Raw genomic sequence first — 7,718 nt, forward strand, 5'->3', positions numbered from 1 at the left:
CATGTCCATATTCAGTATTTCCAGGGTGCAGCAATGGTAAGGCCTGCAGATTTGCCAACCCTCCCTCTACCCCAAATCAGCAAACATTTCGGGCTCACCTAGAATGGGACTAAAATAAGGAGCAAGAGGACCCCTTCACTGAGGTGCTAAGTAGGGCTCAGTGCATCACTGTACTTTGAGAAAGAGGGAGGCATTTTATTTGGTACTTTAAAAACAGCGAGCAGAACTGGAGAAGCCAGAGAACCAATACTGGCAGGAAGAGGCCACTTGGCACTAGTGTCTTGGGAGAAGGAAAGAAGGAGATAGATGTGAGAGTAGGAACTAAGAAAATTAGGAGGGGTCTACTCCAAATGACAGAGGGCTGAAATGGGCTAGAAATAAGAGAACTGCTGACTCTGGGCCTGTGTTCTCTCTACTTCCATCCCAAAGCACCTGGGTATCATGCCCAACTTTAGCCTCCCCAGTGTCAGTTTGTCTGTGTGTAGTGTTTGCCTGATTCTAGAACTCTAGTGTCTTCCCTAATATTAATGTCTCTTGATCATGTCTCTAGGGACTTATCATGCCTTGTCCCTTCAGCCTGTGGACTAGGCTTTTGTCTACCCACTTTTTTTCCCATTGGTCAATTGTTCCAAAGGCTGCATATCCACCTCTCAGAGAACTTTTTGGTTCTCAATACTTCCCTTCCCCATTCCTGAGGAGGGGAGGTGGATCAAGGGCACCTGGTACCCAATCTCTCCTGCCCCTCTTGGAGCCCCTTAGACCTGAATGAAGAGTAGGCCAGTAAGTAGGGCAAAGCCTGATAGGAGCAGAATGACCTTGAGGATCATTGGCTCAGTAGTGGCCAGCTCCTGGGGCAGGATTTCCAAGAAGGTGATATAGAGAAAGGTGCCAGCTGCCATACCCTCCAGCTTAGACTGGGCTCGCTGGTGCAGTGGGCCAGCTCACTGTGCCAGAGCTGCTCCCGGCCCAATGCCCAGAGGTGTCAGGCATGAGAAGAGAATGCCACAGCCAGCCACTACCTTTGCTCACAGGTGGCTCTGCAGCAGCCTCAGGGACAAGCTGACAGCCAAAATACCCTTATGGAGCAGCAATGCCAGACACAGCTCCATGGCCCGAGCCCGGTTTCACTGCAGTCCCACTGCCAGCCCCTTGAACACCGAGTGCAGATCCAAGGAGAAGACCAGTACACAGGCATGCAGGGCTGAGGGAGCTGCCAGAGCTCCGCTTGCCTGTGGGAGGCCTTGCCCATCATGCCAGTGCTGTGGCCCACCATTCACTGTTCCCAGCAGTGCCCTTGTCTCCTCTCGAGGTGGTAGCACTGGCTGCTCCTTGTAAGCCAGTGTGATCTGCTCCATCACCAGGACCAGGAAGAAGCTGAGGACCAGGATACACTCTTGTAGGGGAAACTGGAGCATCACCTTCAGGGCTGCCAGGGCCTCATCTATGGCAGACAGGGAGTCAGGCAGCAGGTCCAGGAGACAGGTGGCCAGAACACTCCCCGCTCCGCCCCCGCTGCCCAGACAAAACAGCTTACAAGGCTCAGGGCTTTCTGGCGGAAGGCTGAGGCTTCCGGGTTAGCTCCAGCCCAGCATAGCACACGGATGGACACCAGACTGCAGATGAGAGTGAGCACCAGAAGGAGCACCAGGACCCCCAACCTCACCTCCAGCCCCCTGGGCACTGGGGGATCTGAGGCTATGGCCTCTGGGCTCCACACCAGGAGCTCTGGCTCCCCTAGGTAGCCGTGGTTGCTCCAGTGACTCTCAAAACCTCTTAGTGTGGTAGGCAGTTAGACAGACATGAGCAGAGCAAGGACCATGGGCCAGATACAGAGGGTCACCAGGGCCCAACCTCGTTTTGTTGGCTGCAGACTGAAGGGTCCTGGGTTCGATTCCAGCCAAGGGCACGTACCTCAGTGGCAGGCTTGATCCCTGACCCTGACCAGGTGGGAGGCAACCAAACGATGTGTCTCTCGCACTGATGTTTTTCTCTCTCCAAAAGCATCATTTTAGGCACTCCATATTTTTCTTCCAACATTTCTTCTTAAATATAGTGATTCAAGTTTACATATAATTCAGGAAAATTCAAAACTAGCAGATCTTTCCATCTGATAATAGGGCAGCCATATGTGGGGTGGCAAGCTTGGTGTTCACATGCTAGAAATGAGCTTGTCAAGCTGTTCTTTGTATTTCCTCACAGCGTCTTCTGAGAACCTTTGCCCTTAGTAGATATTTAATTAAGCAGAGTAGTCGAATTGCTAAAATAACATTTCTGCACTGGATTTATTTGTCCTAGTAAATTCTTACCTGAGTAAATTCAGATCTTACATTTCAAACTTTTCCATGGTCTCCAAACTTGTTCTCTTCTCAAATTACTAAATATGATTACTTCTGGTGGGCTCTGGGGTAAGAATGTCAAATCCCGGTTCATGCACTAACTAGTTGTGTAACTTGAAGCAGGTCATCTCACCTTTTTAATCCTAAATGTTCTTGTCTGAACAATGAGTATTACTAATAAGGTTGTGAAGATTAACGTGTCAATTGCTTAGTGCACCACTTAGCACAATTCATGTTAGCTACTATTATTATTATGGTTATCATTTCAATGTTAAATGTTTATTTCAAAAGTGATCAGTTTAAAGGATATGAGTGTGTAATATACAGAAGAAAAAATTCAAAAGAGTTATGAAGAAATGTTGCAATTTACTAAAATTCAAATAAATGCAAATTAAACATTGATAGATAATTTTTACTATAAAACTGGAAATATACTTAAAATGATCATCTTCAATTTGGGCAAAAAAATAATTAAGCAAGCAGGTACTCCCAGACCTAAGAGTGAGACTATAAATTGGTATTCCTTTTTGGGAATGCAACTTAATATGTATCAAAGGTTTCAAAAGTTTCACACTCTTGACCCTATATTTGGATGTGTCCCACATGGAGATAGTCAGTGAAGCTATCAAAGCATTATATATAATAATGATAAATGTGAAAACTAATTTGTGAAAACTCGGGAATGGTAAAAATCTACCAGTTGAATATTATGAAGTTTAAAAATAATACTTAAGGTTAGAAAAAAAATACTCCTGTGATATTTCAAAACTGAATAGAGTATATGACCTCACTTTGTTATTAACATATAAATTATATACATGTATCAGTGATATTTTTATTAATCCTCACCAGGAGATATTTTTCCATTGATATTTTTTTTTTTGAGAGAGAGAGAGAGAGAGAAGAGAGGGGTAGAGACAGACAGAGAAAAATATCAATGTGAGAGAGAGACACATCAATTGGTTGCCTCCTACACGTGCCTGCAACTGAGGGACATGGCCTGGACCAGAATTGAACCCAGGACCTATCAGTCCATGGATCGATGCTCTATCCACTGAGTCAGGGCTATCAGTGATTTTTTAAAATATATTTTATTGATTTTTTTACAGAGAGGAAGGGAGAGGGAGAGGGTTAGAGAGTTAGAAACATCAATGAGAGAGAAACATCGATCAGCTGCCTCCTGCACACCCCCCACTGGGGATATGCCCGCAACCAAGGTACATGCCCTTGACTGGAATCGAACCTGGGACCCTTTGGTCTGCAGGCCGGCGCTCCATCCACTGAGCCAAACCGGTCAGGGCTATCAGTGATATTTTTAAACATCTCTACATGGATGACAATTGGTATCTCAAATTTGACCTCTATATATCCAAATTTTTTAATTCCTAGCTGCCAGTCTCTAAATCTGTTCCTCCTCTAGTCTTCCTTATCTCAATAAGGGGAAAGTCATCCATCCAGTTGTTCAAGTCAAATATCTGGAATCTTTCCTGAATTTGTCTCTTTCTTTCATATCCACAGCCAATCCAACAGTAAATCCATTCACCTCCCCTTTCAAACGACCCAGAATCTAATCACTTTCCACCATCTCCACTGCTCCATTGAGTCTTGGCTTGATCACTGCTGAGATCTCTTAACTGAGGTCTTTCCATCAGCACTTCCTCCCTCCATGCTCCTTTCTGAGAATGAGCCTTTAAAATATATCCAATCCTGTCACTCCTCTGCTCCAAGCCTCCAAAATAGAAGCCAGATCTATGTCTTGGCCTGCAAAGGCCTTCTTAGTTGGCATTTCTGCTCTCTGAATTCATTCTCTACCACTCTTTTCCTCAATCTGTTGGTTGCAGCCACACTAGTTCCCTTTGTTTCTAATGCCCACCAAACACCTTCCCTTTCCACTGAGCCTCTCTGTCTACTTTTACCTCCACCAGGAAGGGCTGGTGCCTTTACTACCTTCAGAAATTTGTCTACATGTCATCTCCCCATGTGATAACTCATAAGTTTATATTGATAGCTCAGTTCAAAGTTTAACATTCTAGTTCTTTTTTTCTTATCTTTTTAACTTGGAAATCTTGGTTCTTAATAACATTAATATTAACTTACATGTTTTATTTTAATAAGTAAAAATATACTTATTTTGTAATATTTTGTAATACACAAAAGTACAAAACAACAATATTACTAATTAATAAACCTATTGTATTCAAATATATATATATATATATATATATATATATATATATATATATATATATATATATATATCTCCTAGCCTTATTCCAATATTTCCTCCCCACTTGGACAGCATCTTAAAATAGCACATACCATCAAGTGACTTTTTAGACCTCTTTTGTTTTATTTATTTATATTAATTGTAGGACTATTATTATTATTTTTCTTTAATTCTTTGTTGTTGAAAGTATTACATATGTCTCCTTTTCCAAGTGACTTATTTATACTTTCTTTGTGTACTCTCTCCCCCATAGAACCCTCTGAGAAGTGACGACTTTTCTTTTGTCCCCTATTGGATCTTTGTTACTTGAAACAGTGCCTGGTTTATTTGTGAAATAAATAAACAAATGGACAAATAAATGCTATATCTTTAGATAAATTGGTGATTTTTATTTTCTTGTTTTTATTCTTCTGAACTTAAATGTTCAAAAATGACATTTGTTTTTTACTTTTATTACCAGAAAAAACCCATTCCACTATAAATACTATTCTTTTTATGTTTAACTTGCTAATTGCTAGTAGTAAAGGGCTAACTGAATACATGACCCTTTCAAACTTTTATGTATTTTGTCTTGGGTAGCTCTTCGTCTTTTCTTAACTCACATTTCCTCTTTTATTCATGGCATAATTGAAGAAATCATATTTTTGCCTTTTCTAATTCTGAATCAGTATTAGACTGGTGCATTAACTCCTTGCCCATCCCTTACACTTTTAAGTACTCCTGCCAGTAGCACATCAATTATTTTGCTGTTTGGACCTTTAAATTTCTATCTTCTCTCTGCATTTCTTCCTACTTCGGGGTCAATGTATCTGTGCACATTGGAAGTACACTAATATTAATAGGACAGAACAGGTCTGGGAATGTGGCTAAGTCATTTTAGATATACTATATATTTTCATCCCAACAATAACCCTTTTTAGCAGCTATTGTTGTTCCATATGAAATAACTAAGGCTCTTAGAGGTTAAGAAACTCATGGGAGAGCACACAGCTAAGAACTATTGGCGGAGGGCACATCTGTATGACTCCAAAACCTACACTATTCACTTTTCATAACACTCTAGGGTCACCTCCCTGCTCTGTAATTTGTTTATTTATTTCTACATTTGTACACTCCCTCCTTTCAGAAAGGATCTGAGGGAGATGATACTATTGTTGTTATTATTAAGCTCTGGTCTCTGCCTTCATACTACCTAAGCCCAGGAGATTGGGGAGGAAGGTATGGGCCACAGATGGATTGTGGAAGAAAGCTCATCCTGTTACCACAACCCATCCTCTTAGCATCAACTACCAAGGGTGATGAACTTGCCACAGAATCTGGGATGTGTCTACCAGGGGCAGTGTTGGGGCATTTGCTACAGGGTGATTCCAAGCTTAGCATGATGAGATTTGATTCTTAGCCACTGTACTAATAGGTCTTTGCTCTAGAGCAGGGGTGGCAAACTTTTTGACTCTAGGGCCACAATGGGTTCTTAAACTGGATCGGAGGGCCGGAACAAAAGCATGGATGGAGTGTTTGTGTGAACTAATATAAATTCAAAGTAAACATCATTACATAAAAGGGTACGGTCTTTTTTTTTTAGTTTTATTCATTTCAAACAGGCTGGATCCGGCCCGCGGGCCGTAGTTTGCCCACGGCTGCTCTAGAGTGTTTATTAGTTCTTTGATTATCTTTTTTTAAATGTATTTTTATTGTTGATAGTAGTACAAATATTTCCCATTCCACCCCCCTTATGCCCCCTCTTCCTCCCATTCCCAGGTTATTATCTTTTTTTTTTTTTAACAGATGAAGAAATTTGGGTGGAAGAAAATTAAGTAATTTACATAGCAGGGTCCTAATGTAATTCTATTGGACTTTATCATCTATTTTCTTTCTATGTACTCATTCTATTTATCTGTGTAAATATTGAGATACATTGGACCATGGCTCTAACACTCAGGGTCTTTTAAAAAAGAACAACACTGGCTGGTGTTCTCAGTGGTTAGAGCATTGGCTCACCCACTGAAGGAGCTCAGGTTCGATTCTGGTCAAGGGTACATACCTGAGTTGCAGGTTTAATCCCTGGCCCAGTAGGGGCCAGTGCGGGAGGCAACTAATTGATGAGGTCTCTTTCACATTGATGTTTCTCTTTCTCTCTCTCTCTCTCTCTCTCTCTCTCTCTCTCTCTCTCTCTCTCTCCTCCCTCCCTCCCTCCCTCCCTCTCTTGCAATTTCTCTAAAATCAATGGAAGAATAGCCTTGGGTGAGGATTAACAAAAGAAAAAAAAGGAGAACATATAGAATAGTTTTAGAATTTGAGACTGCTGAGAAAAATGGCAACATTTCAATGAAGTAGGGAAATGTAACCTGGCCTCCCGGGCTTCACATAACATGCTATTGATCATCTATCTGTGGCTTCCTTTGTGGCTTAAATATGTCTCTACACGTTCACGTGTATCATCAAGATGTTGATATTCCTCACCAAAATTAACATTACCAAGCTGCTTTGATGTATAAACGTCTGTGTAAGAAAGTTTAAATATTGACTTGTCTAGGTACAGCATGGTGGTTAACAAAACGGCTTTCTCAGCTCTTTTTCTGGTTTTAACTGATCTAATTCTATTGCTAAACTTATCTAGAACGAGATCTTCTAAAGGTTGCTTGTACTTGGGAAGAATCAAGTTCATCTTTGATGGTATTCAAGGGGCTGTAGATGTAAACTAGTTCCACCAGTGTCGGGAACCTGTGAGTCATATCAACTCTCATGCTGTCTGACTTTGAATGAGGAAGGGCGATGTTCACATAGGAACCGTGCAGTTTGTTACATTAAGAACAGATTGAGCTTATTCTAATGCTCTTGCAGAACTCCAGATACCCTTATATGAGAGTAAATTTTCAGGATTTCATAAAATAAGGTTCAGCCTTAATGAATGTGACCAATGTATCTGAGATGAGTGGCTCAAACACAACAAGGGAAAGATACTCATAGTTTTAGCATTTAAACAATTTTGTATTTACTTGAGATTTTTTGAAAATCATAATTGCTCATTGTTTTCATTTTATAGCTATAAAAGAAAATCAACCATCGAAGAGAAAAAGATAAAATGTTTAGTCCCTAAGGGATATGTTGGTGTTGTTTCATAAAAAAGAGTCAATACTTGATGCAATTATTTGCAT

At 41.0% G+C, this 7,718-nt stretch overlaps 1 pseudogene; it reads right to left on the reverse strand.

The window, feature by feature from the left end:
* Positions 1–627: 627 nt before the first annotated feature.
* On the reverse strand, positions 628–7,307 carry LOC132226737 (zinc transporter ZIP1-like; annotated as a pseudogene).
* Positions 7,308–7,718: the final 411 nt, after the last annotated feature.

Source organism: Myotis daubentonii, chromosome 2 (assembly GCF_963259705.1).
Source record: "Myotis daubentonii chromosome 2, mMyoDau2.1, whole genome shotgun sequence".
NCBI classification, from domain to species: Eukaryota; Metazoa; Chordata; class Mammalia; order Chiroptera; family Vespertilionidae; genus Myotis; species Myotis daubentonii.